Below are 15,558 nucleotides of genomic sequence, written 5' to 3' on the forward strand. Positions count from 1 at the left end.
GCAGGGAAAGTGTACATGGAACGACACCAAGTAGCGGGAATAGTGTACAGGAACATCTGTAGAATATGGACTGGAAGATCAAAGTGGGGAACACCCCCAAAGGTGGTGGAGAATAACTGAGCTAAGATCCTGTGGGACTTCCAGATCCAGACAGACAAAATGGTAATGACGAACCTATCGGACATTGTGGTGGTGGATAAACAACAGAGGAAAGCCGTTGTGGTGGATGTAGCAGTACCAAGTGACTACAACATCAGGAAAAAGGAGCACGAGAAACTGGAGAAATACCAGGGCCTCAGAGAGGAACTGGAAAAGGCCTGGAAGGTGAAGACCACAGCACCATACCATCCCATACCAACTTTATTTATGAAGCACTTTATACACCAATAAATTTATTAAAAACAGAAGAAAACTGACCAGCAGTAGAAGGGTTAAGAACACGATAGAACCGAGCTGCAGCGCATGCTTTAGCTTTAGCCTTAGCTTTTATACAGGACAGCGTTATCTCAAATAAAACAGGCATATGGTCTGAAAATAATGAGTCACCAATCACTAAATTACAAACTGGTAGACCATAAGATAAAACCAGATCAAGACTGTGACCATGCTCATGGATAGCACCAGTCAGACTGCACAAAATTAAAAGAATCAGTAACATTAAGAAATGACTGAGCCATAGGTGAAGTAGGACGACAGACATGAATATTAAAATCACCAACAATGAGACCTGGTCATACCTTGGCATGATATCAGCCAGGAAATCAGAAAAGTCATTTATAAAGTTTTTGTTGTACTTCGGTGGCCGATAGACTGCTGCACACAGCACAGTGTGAGAGCTGCCGAGTTCAAATAGGCTGATCTCAAAGCTACTAAACGAGGCCAGAGGGAACTGTTTACAAGTAAAAGAACTTTTAAAAACAGTCACTATTCCTCCACCGGACCCTGACATCCAGGTTGGAGCATTAAAATAGCCGCAGTCCGCGGTACAAGTTCATTAAAATTGCTGGAGTCACCAAACTACTTGTCCATGATTCTGTTAATAAAACATCCAATCAATAAGAGGAAAAGAAATCCCTAATGACGAAAATTTTATTTGTCAGCAACCTGGCATTTACCAAACTGATCCTGGCAGAAATCGGCGGGTCTACACCATCAGGTGGCGTCCGGTGCTCCCGGCAAAGAGGCCGCAGGTTGCTAGGATTCACCCTGCGTCTACAGGGCCAACGAGCGCAGGGACCTGTGGTAGTGCCTGTGGTCATCGGGGCCCTCGGGGCAGTCACCCCCAAACTGGAGCAGTGGCTAAAACAGATCCCAGGAACAGCATCAGACATCTCAGTCCGGAAATGTCAGGTTCTAGGCACAGCCAAGATACTGCGCAGAACCCTCAAGCTCCCAGGCCTCTGGTAGACGACCCGAGCTCAAAGGATGAAAGAGTCCACCTGCGAAAGCGTGAGAAGGGTATTTATATAAATATGAATAAATATATATACACATTGTCTGAGTATCTCCAAGTAGGTTTGATTTTAACTAGCGTTTCACCTAGCAGTAAACTACATTATTTTTTTCTTATGTGCACAATTATCAAACGTTTCCCAAATACAATGTGACCCCAACACTGAAACTGTGAGTTTCTGTAACAGTATATGTTGAGTAACTGAGGGAAATAACATAAACATACAATATTTAGGGCTCTCTTTCTAGCATTTGAAATGCTGCAGCCACAAATTCCAAGATATTTTACAACAAAGATGATTACTTCAGATCAACACAAAGTGCTGCATAAGTGTAAAGTGTAAGGAAAATAATTTGCAAACTTTCTACCTTTCTGATAACATTTTAAAACTTAGAAATCTGACTGGTTATCAAATTTCTGGGCCTCGTCAGAGAACTTGGGAACAGGAAATTTAACAAGGCAAGTGATATCAGATCTGAATTTGTCCAAACAATATCAGGGTGCTCACAGAAAGGAACATTTTAAGTCTGCTTTTAAAGTAGGTGTTTCTGTTTTTTAATAGAATTCCTTTAACTCAAGAATTAAAGCCAAATCTAGGAGTTTAAGATAAATGGTGTTTTTTTTCCTCTCATTTCTGCCTTTGCAATGATTCTGCTTAAACATCTCTTTCTGTAAATATTTCTGTCTTTGTTCTGTAGCCTATACGTGGTATCACAAAACATTAGGCAATATCAAGATCGAATAATGGTAATATTAGCCTAAATGCAGCCAGTGGCATGTGAGCTATAACTAGCATGTTGTCTTACATTGACTTCCTCCATTCAGTGTGTTAAACATGGTTAATAAATAAACAAAATAGCTAAAAAGCTTATTTTAGGAAAAAGCCTCATTTTAATGTGGGCAATAGTTACATTAGAAATGTTTGTGCTCTGCTTTTTAGCAACAGTTCGTGGCACTTGGTTACCAGTAAACACACTCATCTCTTAACAGATTAATAACAAATATTGTTTTTGTTCAAAAAACACATTTCTTCTGCTCTTTTGAAATACCACTTATTTTATACTTGCTAACAATTGTGTAGTTGGTGAATTTTTCAGAAAATTTAGTTATTTTTGTCATTAGTGGTAGATGTATATAAAACACAAATTCAACACAAAAGTAAAAATCTCGATTTAGACTTCGTGGCAGTTCGTTACCAGAAAAAAACCTACTTATCTCTTAACACCAAATTAATAATAATAGTTTATACAACATAAGCTCTTTCAAAATACTGCTTATCAGCTTAGATACAAGAAATTTATCGTTGGTACATTTTGCAAAAGTGAAAATCAGATGTTTACTTTATGGAACTTTGTGGAACTTGGTTACCAGAAAACGCGATCATCTCTTAGCAACAGATTAACAGCGTAGCAACAAAAATTCTTATTGATAAAAAAATATAATGTTTCTTCCACTCTTTTGAAATACAACTTATTTTACACTAAGAAGAATTGTGCAGTTGGTGAATTTTGCAGAAAAGTAATTTTTTTGTCTTTTAGTGGCAAATATACTAAACACACATTCAACACAAAAGTAAAAATCTCGATTTATACTTCGTGGCAGTTTGTTACCAGAAAATATTCCGCTTATCTCTTAAAACCAAATTAACAAGTTATATAGTTTATAAAACATAAACTCTTTCAAAAATAACGCTTACCTGATTAGATATAAGACATTTACCATTGGAAAATTTCGCAAAAGTAAAAATCTGAAATTCACTTCGTGGCACTTGGTTACCAGTAAACATACTCTTCTCTTAGCAACAGATTGGCAACAAAAATGGCTATTGTTCAAAAAACATAAAATGTGTTCTGCTCTTTTGAAATGGAGTGGAGCTCCATGGAGCGGCAAAGTGAGAAGGATGGAAAAAAGAGAGCAAGGAAAAGCCAAAAACTGGACACATATTTTGTTCGTCGTCTTGGAGATGAAGCGTAGTTTTTTGTTGGCAGCGATTCAGACCCGCCAAAACTGCCAGCCCAGCCAGGGAGCCAGGATAGTTACAGGTAGCAACTCTAATGTTAATCACAATGTGTGAGTTAACTGATATATAAACTGTACCAGCCCATCCGCCGAGCTTTCATCTCCTTTTGACTCTCCTGAAGGCTGAGTTATAGTCGCGGTTGTAACAGTTTGCGTTTTTGAGCCAAGACAGCGGTATGGCGTTTATAGTTAAGGTTTACGTTGGAGCCGCCTGGGAGAGCGGCGCGCGTGATCCGCACCGAGTTGCAAAGATCCAGAGATGCACGAGGCGCTGCAACACGCTGCGCATGCGGCGGCGTCAGCTCGTGCCGCTGCGTGTCCGCTTCAACGCGCACAATGAACCGAGCTCCGTGCTCATGATAAATTAAAACAAATTAAATTATTTCCATTGGCATGATTTATCACTTCTCTTTTTATTTCTCTTTCATACAAAAAACTGTATGATAAAAGCTTTCAGGTTGGTGCTTTGGTCTCAGCTAAACCTTTTTTTGAAGGAAAATTTTATTTACAAAGACTTCAAAATTAATTTTATTTGTCGTTTTGTTAATTTATTTTGGATATTTGAAATGCCTTCCAGTTGCAGTGTTAAATGTTCATTATAATTTAAAGTTTACTGATCTTTCAGATTGTGTGCTTGCATTATAATTTTCCATTAACATGTATTACTAAAAAATGGTCAAAAAACAATATTGTTTATCAAAAATCAAAATTTGTTATTGTGACAGGTCTACTCACATATGATTTATAGTGTAGTTAGTTTATTGCCATGGATGGCATAGTTACTTTGAAAGAGTAATTTGATCACTCAATGAAAAATTCATCCATCAGCTAGAAAATGTGCATCTCTTTATTCCTTCCATCGTTTACGTTTGTGTCGCTGGTGTTGCATATGAAACGTATCTCCCCAAGGAAAAAGAAGAAAGCAACAATATGTGTTTTCTAAAAATAATCACAAATGCGTAACTTGGAGACATAATTTTAATCTGATTATTGGATTGTAAATAGTAACACGCTAGATTACGCGTTACAAGGGGTCAGATTAGAGTAACAGTTGATGACACCATAGTTTGACATTTTTGCTCAAGCCATTTACGGATCTTTCAAGTTTCCGATATGTGTCCCCTCTCCCAATGATATACTTGTTCCTACGCCCTTGCCTACAGTATTATTGCTGTATTGCTTTTACATCTAAAATAAATTGTGTTTGTTGTTGCGTTTTCGCTCTGGTGAGTTAAGGTTGAATTTGGAGGTAAGTGTCCTTTATTTTTCCACCCACTTTGTGCGGGTGGCAGCACCGTGATGCTACCACCATCATACATGACCGTACAAAGTTTCACCCTGACAGTTTTGTCCGAAACTTTCACATCACGGGGTGTGCTAACTGGACAAAGCAAATAGACTATTGCACTGGTTTTTGAAAGCAAGCAAACATTAATTTCTGGAATGGTTTTAATCTTAAGACTATTGAGAATTTGCGAACTGTGTTTAAAAGTTGGGTCCCTCTATGGGAATCTTTCTATTTAAAGAAACTGTACCAAAAAGCTTATGGTCATTCTGCAACTTATCAAAAGGCATTTTAACCACATTTTGGTGGCTGTATATGTTTATATTTGAATTATAGGTTTTATTTTTAATTTTTACCCATCAGAAGTTAGAAAAAACCCAATATAAATTTAGAATTATGCACTTAAGTCTTCTTTTTTTTAAAAATTGAAGTCATTAGTGGTTTAGTCCTTTTGCCCAGGAAATAAAACTGTTTTAAATTCAAAGTCCAAAATGAATTTGCAGGTAAACTTCTCAGTCGCGCTGCAGATGTTAGCTCATACTAATGCACCTTATAAAAACTTAGACGAAACATCAGTCATGCATAATATTATAGAAATTATTCAGCTTCATTAATTGCTTCCCAGTAGGAGGAGGAAAAAAAAGAAAACTCATTAGATCTAACCTTCTGCACTCCTTTATGAAACATCCTAATGTAAAACTGATTGATGCTCTCATATTGCCTTTCATTGCCAGACCGGGGTCAGACAGGAATGAATAATGCAGAGAAACTCCTGATATTATTACTGGCAGTTTCCAGACAGTCAGGCCACTTATTAATTAGTCATGAAGGCGATATTTCATGAAACCACCTCGAAGGAAATATGTGCAGTCATCGATTAAATTCATTTGAGCTCATTCACAGGTTAAATGATTCAGTGATGTGAAAGAATTTCTTCAAATAAATCCATTGAAAGATTCAGCTTTTTTTTTTTTGCACTAAAATTCTGCAAAAAAACAAACAAACATCCAGCTTCACTGAAGGTTGGATTAAACTGAACTGATCAGAGAGCTGATAAGGAAAGAGTCTGCTGCACACAGCACGATGCGCTGCGAAGATCAGACAGAGCCGACAGACTGGCATTTCATACTCACCTCCACTAAAGGATGTGTCTCGGCTCCGCACCTCCGGTACTGATGAGAAACGACAGCGAGGATGCAACACCAGCAGAGCATTTCCAGCTTAAAGGTCACTGACTTCTTCCTGTCAGAAATGTTTGAACACTCTTTCCCGAATCAACCAGGGAGGACGGCGGCCTCGTGTCACGCAGAGCATTTGAAAATGCCAAAATGCTGAACAGAGTCGATTCGTGGCCATTAAATCCATCATTTCCTGCTTTCTTCTTTATTATTGTATTTTTTTCCCTTGCCAATGAACTCTTTATTAATAACTTTGTGATTATTATTTTTTTAACCAATATAGGAAAAATGTATAAATTTCAGGTTTAGGAAATGCGTCAGTGAACTTTTCTTTTGCAAGGAAATTCATCACAAAAAAACCACAAAATATGGATTTTTAAGTTGAGTCTTTTCTTGAAAAAAATATCTTTACATAGATGGCATCAGAAAACATCCACTCCTGCATCCATTAATCATCCATGGTCAGATTCTGGGGGTACCTGGAGAATCCCAAACATCCCTCTCCTCTCAAAACACTCTCCAGATCATTCTTACGTTAATCTCTCAGAGGTAAATATATTTTTGAACAACCTTGCTAACAAATTAGCAAGATGTTAGTTCATCAAAGAAGCAGAGCCACGACAGACTATTATGCTGGCTAAGAATTCACACCTCATGGTAGTTAGCAGGAAAACTTTGGAGAGAATCTATGCATGATCAGAGAGATCATGCAAATTTTGCTATTTGAAAGCAGTAGTGAAAGTGGAAGAGCATTATTTCATGGTTCTTTTGGTCACTGGTGTATTTTAAATCAGTTTGCAAGTGTTACATTTTTATCTCCCATGTTTCTGCTATAATGTATTAATAATAACAATGTTCTCCGGCGCTTCTACTTTTTATTTTCCTGATGTATCTCCTCCCATTTCCAGTGAGGTCAGGAGGGTGGCCTCTTACATGCTTTACTTTTGTAGTTTTGGTTTTTGTCTTGGTATTCAAAACTGAATCAAATTCTAAATGTCAGCTGAGTGAAGGTCTGGGACCTGAGGAGTCACAGCATGTGACTTACCAGAATAAAAGAGATCATCATGCATGTTTTATCAACGTCTTTGTATCACACAGGAAAATGCCATCTGGAAAATGTCTAATATGTCTTTCCAATAAAACAGGCATATGATTCATCTTATTATAGTGAATGACCTAAAGACAAAAAAACTGAAAATACGTAGCGTACGTATTTTTTTTTTATAGAACAAATCTTTGACACTGATGTTTATTCTGTCATAGTTTAAAATTCAAATTTATCCAAGACCTTTACCTTGTAAAGATAAAGGCATGAATTGAAATTCAAAGATGAGAGGAAGTGGTAATTAAAACTAAATGTTATATTTTGGATTTTTGTATCCCATAATAATTTTTGTTTCCTAAATCAGACAATTTGTTTTATTTCATTAGCAGAAACATTTTGGTTCTCTGTATCTTATCTGTGTCTATCCTCATAATTATTGTTTTCCGGTCAAAGGTTCTTCTGCCTACTGTAAATTTTAATCCCCGACTTTATTTGTGCTGTCTGGGATCGCTCCTTTTTACAGAAACTCTCTAAATCCATCAGGTTACTTATCTGGTACTTGGCAATTCAAAGCTTCGGCTCCATCCACAGACCTATAAATGTGTCTTCTGTAGCAGGAAACTGGAAGATTACGGTCCCTCGTGGAAAAGCCTGTTTACCTGGGCTAATCCCTGAACTCTCATGATCATCCTCATACTATGAAGGATTTTCTTTCATGGGGCTCCAGACCAAAGGGGTAATGTGGGTCAATTTATGCATTTGTCATTTCTGAATTATCACACTAAGATTTGCCACAATGTGTCTGGTTTGTGATCTTGTGGAGGTTCCCTCCCCACCCATATTTGCTCTCTGTGAACATTTTGTTCTTCTCCATAATGACTGAGAAGTCAGAGAGGGACATTTCTTTCTGTGGACGGATGTTTTTTTTATAAATGCGATAAATTAAGTTCCAGAGTCTCTGCAACTGATGTATTAATTGTAATTTTAGCACCACATAAGCAATGTTCACTTTTGCTGAGTAAAACCAGAAAAAACTAATTATTGGCCTTTTCTATTGCTCAAAACTGGATAAAAACTCATTCAGAATGACGAGCATTCTAATGAAATGAATTAATATTTTTGGCTACAAATAAAAACAAAACAAAAAAAATCAGAAGGAGATGAACTCTAATCACATCTAATTGCACTTGTGTGGGACAGTTAAATATTAGCCAGTGATTTGAAATCCTAGTGAGTTCTGGGAAGTGAGTCAGTCAGTGTGCAGCCAGATTGAAATTAAACTACTCTAGAATTGTTTACATAACAAACATTTGACATGTAAAGCAATACAGATAGAGTCTGAATGAGTAATTTTATTACCTCACTTATGCATCTACACTATATCAATTTGTGTCAATGCTCAATCATTAACATGGAGTCTAGTTGGCTGCATATCCATTATTAAATGGGAGAAGCTATGTAGGTTTTGAAGCAAAGTGAGGGTAGTCATGAGTGAAAAGTGGGATTTTTTTTTGTGCATTATTTTGTGCATTATTTATGTAACCTGAAGTTCAGATTGAAACACACTTTGCTCATTAAAACTGTGCTAATTTTCAACAAGTGCAAACAAAAAACGGTTGCTATCAAATAGTTGTGCCACCAAAAAGAAAGGTGGGGAGCCTGATGTCAAGAACGTTGAGAAAAACCATCTAGAATATATATGAACATAAATTTTTATCTGATGTAGTATTTCGCGCTTTGACACAAATTCAATTTGTTCAATAACCTGAAGTGAACAACAAATGGCCCGTGCAATAACTGGGTCAAAAAACCTTCATAAATCATGTTAGCTAAATAGCCGTCACTAGTCCTCTTTGAGGATTTAGACATGGTGGATTTGTGTCTTTCTTTGTGCACAATGTGCATTTGCATATGACTAATGCGAACACAACAGAGGACAAGAGACTCACAGCCCCGCCTGTCATCATGATCCTGGTTTTAAACCGCTGTGGGCTGGGTAAAGTGTGCTTGCGCTCGTGTGTGTGCTTTTTTTGTGTGTCAGGTTTTTGTTGGTTTTTTTGCACACAGCCACGTTTCAGCCATGTGTGTTTGAGCAACGGAACAAAGAATCCATCTGGTCCGAGCCACTGAATGTGCCAGTGTGAGACACTCTCGCTCTCAGGTCCCTTTTTTGATGCAGCCGGGAGGTGGAGTGAGAGCAGGCCGAGAGCGGAGGGAGAGGGGTCTTATTTGATTTGTCCGCTCATGCTGGGAGCCACCGAGTTGAAGCCCCCCCCCACCCCCAGTCTTTGGAGCCGAGCAGTGTCACTCTCACCCGAGGAGACGGGCTCATTCATTTTTCCTGCCTTCACCTGCACTACACTTCGCTTCAATGTAGTGTAATTACATGTGGAACAAAGAAAGCAAAGAGACAGGCAGACTTTGGTGATAAGCTCTCAGATCAGAGGGCTTTATCCAGGGAGCAGCTGGGAAGAAGCTGGGGGAGCCGAGGCAAAGGTCACTTTGTGGGAGGATATCTGAGGGAGGAAGCTGAGATTTGGATTGGTGAACTGTCCTCCTTGCATTCCCCCTTAAAATCCCCGCTTCCATTAAATTTCCTGTCCAGGGATGATCAATTTCGAGAAACCGAGACGCGTTTGAATCTTGTCGTATCTCGCGCAATGACAGGACCTCGTTAATGTTAGGAAACTGGACAAAAGGCAGCAGAAAATTCACATTGAAAATAGTGGAAACAATAGGGTTTTTTTTTAAGGAGATGTAAAATGTTTTCATTTTAAAACATAAAATCACTTAGAGACAAGCGTGTCTTCTTATGACAAAGAGAGTTTGTTCATTCAAATAATCAGCTTTAACAAGGGCTCCGCAGATCACGGAAGGTTGATGAGAAGGCAGCCGTCGCCATGACTCAGCTTTGCAATTTGCCAGAGAACATAAAGGGAACAGATCCGGCTGGATGAGACAAAGATGTTAAATTTTCACCTTGACGCAAAATACAGTGGCAGCATTATTCTGTGGAAACACGGACTTCAGCAGAGACAGAGGAGCTGGTCAAAGTTGATTTAGGGATGAATATAGCATTCCAAGAGGCAAACCTTTTAGCGGTAGAGGTACAATCTGTGGTAAGATCAAATTGCAGATAATCTGACTTAGCTTGAACTATTTTGGAGTGGTGAACAGTTTCCAGACTGGTAAAAGTAAAAGCCAAATAACTGGCAACTGTAGTTTAAGAGAGGTGATATTGCAAAGGACCGACTCAGGGAGAATGAGATTCAGATATTTATTTGTAAACGTTTTCAAAAGCCATGCATTCTCTCGTTTTCAATTCAAAGCTTTGTAAATAGGCAACTATTGGTCATGTCGTCCACAAATCTGGTCTGTTTGGAAGTGTTGAGAAGAAAGAGTTAAAAGAAAACCATAGGAAATCCTATTTGCACTTTGCTATAAGCACTCGGCACCTGTGAAATAAGACGTTCTGCTTAAGTTAATACTGCATTTCTGGCAGGCATGCAAAATTAATTAAAATATAAGCGATGGAAAAACATCACTGCGCATGTAACTTTCAATACCATCAGCACTGCAAAAACACTGTGCTGGGATTATTATGCTGAGTGGACAGTTTTCATTAGCAGCGACAGGAAAGCTGTTGAGAAGATTAATGGAGCTCAATATGAACGCCACACTTTTCCAGTGTTTAATCGCAGAGAATTTGAAAAGCATGTGTCAGTTTCTGTCTACCGGCACAACTATGTCGATCTTGAGTCAAAAATATCACACTTTGTCAACTTATTTTCAGTGTTTTGTTGAGTCGCAATCATATTACCCTCCATCGCATAAATAATGAATTCAGACTGTCAGCTAAGCTAACAGATAGGTGGCAGAAGTGCACAGGCGGTCGTTTTCAAACTCTTTCCCCCCCACGCCGATCCCCCGAAAAACAGCAGCTGCTTTTCTCTCCAGCCCCTCTCTGATTGCAGCTCTCTGGCAGGGGCCTGACGGCATGCGCACACCTGCTCACTCTGACCTCCAATCTATCTCCTCCGTGCCTGCCTGCCGCAACTGTAGGGATTATCATGTCTGGGGACGGCGGGGGGGATGAAAGAGGGGGGAAGGACGGCAGCCTCCAGCCTGACACGTATGTTTGGGCCCTCACTTGTGGCGCTTGAAAGTGTGTGCACAGCTGGCTAATTCCCTGCATCTGAGCCGGCAAACAGCCTGGAGGCCTACATGCACAGCGTGAAGAAAAGGAGCAACTGGAGGCGGGGACAACCGTGAATAAAGTTACATTGATTTTTGATGACTTCTTTTTATTTTTCGGCAACTTTCAACTGGTTTAATTCATGGTTTCCAGATCATGAAGATTGGCTCAAAACAGTTGAAAAAATAAAAATCCTCATCTGGTTTTCATAGGTACATTTTCTTTTAACACCCACCACTTCTGTTGGCTGGTGTCCAATAGGCAGCAATGCTTTTACAGTATACTCACCAATAGATCAAAATGGTGAATATTGAGTTTAACGTATAAAACAAAGTAATTTTCTCTAGGATAAAAAGGAGCATTGTATTGTACACAGTTGTTGCAACCAGAAGTGCAGAGATAGTTTTAGGCATTTAATTTATATAGAGGTATTAGCAAAAAAAATGTTGGTAAAAAAACTGCAAGGAATCAGGATTTATAGATCAGGAAGTCATGTTCTCTTAGGCTATAAACCATAAATCTGCAGCAGATAACTCTGTTGGTGTCTTCATTTAGTATAAATCTAGTTTAGTTGGTCCTGGAGACTAAAGCTAACCGCTAGTCTGATCTTAACACATTTGTTTGTACAAATGTTCCTATATGAACCTTTAAATCACCACCATGGTTCTGGTCTTGGTTTATGTACACAGATGTTCATGTCTATTTGCAGGTGCATGGAGGTTGATGGTGGGATATTTAAACAGTTTTCTCCTACGTCAGGTCAGCTAGTTAATCTGCCCATGCAGAAACATTACATGTACATGGCCCTGTGTGAAAAAGTGACTGTCCTCTAGACTTCATAACTGACTGGGCGATCTTTAGCAGCAACAACTGCAATCTCAATCATTTGGGATAAATTGAACCGAGTTGTTTTCAGCTGTGAAGGAAATTTGCCCCTCTCGTCTTTACAGAATTGTTCTAACTTAGCCTCATAGGAAACATTTTTACAATCATGCACAGCATCTCAGTAGCACACAGATCAGGACTTTGACTAGGGCATTCCAAAGTCTTTATTTCGTTTTTCTTCAGTCATTCAGACGTTGAATTGCTGGTGTGCTTTGGATGATTGTAAAACTGCAGAACCCAAGTTTGTTTCAGCTTGAGGTTGCAAACAGGTGGTTGGATTTCTTGGTAGATGGTTTCATGGTTTCACTCATCACAGCACGTTTTCCAGGTTCAAACGAACTAAAACGCCTCAGGCCATCACACTACCACCTCCATGTTTTGCTGTGGGTATGATGTTTGTTTTGTTTTTTTCCTGTAATACGGTGTTACATTTACACCAGATGTAAAGCAACACACACCTTCCAGAGAGTTCAACTTTTAACTCATCAGTCAACAGAATGTTTTCCTCAAAGTCTTAAGGATCAAGATACGTTGTGAAAAATTTTTTTTACATGAGCTGTAAAGCTTTTTTCTTTGCTACGCAGGTAATTTTGGCCCAGTTTTCCTTCTCATGGTGGAGACATGACCTCTGACCTTAACTGAGGCGTGTGAGGTCTGCAGTTCATTGGATGTTGTTGTTGGGGTCTTTTGTGATCCCATGCTGTGCTCTGAGGGTCGGCCTGCCACTCCTGCAAAGTTTCACCACTGTTCCATGTTTTCTCCAGTGCGCTCACGTTTGTTAGACTCCCAAAGGTTTAGAAATAACTTTGCAACCCTTTCTAGACTTCTAGAGGTCAGGTACTTTCCTTCTCAATTGGTCCTGAATTTATCCGGATCTCTTTTGGTGTACTTCACTTAAGTGATGTCTCGATTGAGAACAAAGGAAAACGGGTCACTTTTTCGCAAAAGGCCATGAAGGTTTGGATTTTTTTTCTCATTATTAATAACACCTTCATTTAAAAACTGCATTTTGTGTTTTTGTGTTCCCATTTTCTTGGTGTTTAAATTGGTGGATGTTCTGAATCTGTAAAGTGTGACAAACACACACAAAAATAAGGGAATCGGTAATGGGCATTCACTGTTTCCACATTATGTAGTTACAGATACAGTATATATAGATGCCTTTATTTTAGTTTTTGCTGCACATTTGAGTCATGAATCTTTCCCGGTTTCACAAAACGCTGTATTGCACTGTGGCGATCACAGGTGTTCATTCCTCCAATCTTATCTGGTGGATTAACAGCTGCCGCCTGCGCCCGCCAAATCTGTCATCCCAACACCCATTCAGGCTCTGATGTGACAGACAATGAAACACACATTGTTTCACAAACTTCCCAGTATAAACCAAGAGACTCTTTGGATAAGTTTTAAACGGTCAATGCAATTTGTTAAAACACGGAAATAAACAGAAAAAAATAAAATTAAATAAAAAAAACCTCACGGTAAATGTTGTAATATGATGTAAATTAGCTGAAAGAAAAACACAAACGCAGTCAGAAGCTAAGAGGTAGACAAAAGCCAGAGGAATACGAGCGTATACTTGTTTGATTTTTACATGCTGCCTTGCTGCTGTCGTTATTATTCATATTCATCCCCAGGGAGGCTTGTATGAAAAATGGGACTGTATCAGCCCCCACCCTGTATGTCACCGTCTCACTCTTCCTCTCTCTCACTCACACACACACACCCCCACGCGCACACACACACAAGTTTGGAGTCTTGTTGAGGAAGTAAAGCCAGGTTGCTCCTCCCTTCATTCCCTCATCTAGCTGGCTGCCCCCCCTTCTTTTCTCCCTTTTTTCCTCCTCCTTCAGTTTTTCTCCCCAACAAAGAGTGATCCAGCTCGTCTCCTTTCCGTCACGCGGGTAATCAGCCTCTGCTATTTCATTTGGCTCAGTAATGAAAGCAATCCCAGTGCTTTTCACAGCAGCGCAGCCCAAATAATGAGTGCTGGCTTACCCTCCTTCCTCCCCCTCCTCCTCCTCCTCAGCCACACCTCACCCCCAGTCCTCACCCTCTTCCTCCCAACCCTGCTGTTAATGGATGAAGAAAAGCAAATGTGTGACTCTGTGTGTGTGTGGGGGTGTGTGTGTGTGTGTCGGTGCGCGGGTATGTGAATCGCGCAATCTTGCCAAGTCCTTTGTGCCTCTTTTTCCCCTCACTGGGCTGCAAAGGAGTCTATTGTATCAAATTTGATCAGCAAAGCTCTTAAACAATTTCAAAATGTTTCGTTTGTTTTTTAAATGAATCAGGCAGCCAAACATGTTTTCCTGCGTTAGTAGTTTGTGACCCGATTATAGTGGAATGTGCTGAAAACATTCAGACTACATGTCAATAAATTAACTTTGTTTTCCTGGCAATATTAGAGCGTGATTTGAAAATCTATAGTTCTTCTCGGACTGAAAATGCAGAGTAATTTAGCTAAACAAATCACAGAAAAACAAAAATTAAAAATCACATGGCTGTTCTGGATCATCTGATGCAAGTCTTCCAGTTCCCGTCCAAAACCATGATGATCTTTACATGTTCAAAATGAGACTTTTTGAACAAGAAACGTTCTCATTTTCCTGTTCAAAACTTTCAGGAAAATGAACGTTTTGAACAGGTTTTGATAAACGTTGCAAGTAATTGACTGTACCATTAAGTGTGGTAGAATAATAGAAAAGTCACTATGCCACGTTTGCAGCTAATTGCATGTAATTAAGTCATACATTACTAGAGGTATGTTCAAAGTAATATTAGTGAAATCATTCATTATGTGAAAAATCAGGTGTTAAACAGATGATCCTCATAGGAGGAAGAAGGCAGCAGCAGATGTTGTACATACTGATTAAAGTGCAATCTTCTCTGAAAATACCAGTAAAGTTGGTTCTTTCATAAATTGCTCAGGGGGATCGGTGTTGTTTTACTTAAAAGTTTGATTCAAGAGGGGAAACGAAGTGCAAAAGGCTGCTTAGCTGAAATGATGCAAAAGAAAAACCAATGATCAGCTGCTCAGGCATTATAATGCAGGAATGCTTTGCACACCATTGTGTCAAGCCTGAAATGTTTAATTAAATCAAAAATACTACAAGGGGTCATGTTGCTTTATGATGAAGAGGAAAGTATGGATGTTTTAACAAGTGAGCACCTTCCTGGTTTCAGACCAACCAGATTATTGCTTTGGAGCGCCCAGGCCAAACCCAGGACCTCAACCTAATGGGAAACTATTTTGGTGACGTCGTTCTTGCCCTTTCCAAGGCAAAACTAAGAAATGCAGCAGAATTGTGGATTGCTAGATCGGTCTTTGTTCAAACAAAGACGTGAAGCTGCTCTCAGAAACATTGATTATATTACTCAGTAAACCAAAATATTAAGTGATTCACAAGAAAGTTAATTCTTCAGTTTACCCTGTTCACATTTTACCTTGTGCAGCAAAAATGCAGAAAATTCCACTTAATTTTCCTTTTTCTCAAATTT

General features: G+C 39.1%; 1 long non-coding RNA gene across 1 annotated transcript; it reads right to left on the reverse strand.

Annotated features, from left to right (window-relative positions):
- Positions 1–1,071: 1,071 nt before the first annotated feature.
- Positions 1,072–3,851, reverse strand: LOC145551471 (uncharacterized). Its single transcript, XR_014087318.1, has 2 exons — positions 3,150–3,851; positions 1,072–1,439 (listed from the first exon to the last, which is right to left on the reverse strand). It is a non-coding gene; the product is annotated as an uncharacterized LOC145551471 (long non-coding RNA).
- Between the last annotated feature and the right edge of the window lie 11,707 nt (positions 3,852–15,558).

Source organism: Poecilia reticulata, chromosome 4 (genome assembly GCF_904066995.2).
Source record: "Poecilia reticulata chromosome 4, P_reticulata-male-v2, whole genome shotgun sequence".
Lineage (NCBI taxonomy): Eukaryota > Metazoa > Chordata > Actinopteri > Cyprinodontiformes > Poeciliidae > Poecilia > Poecilia reticulata.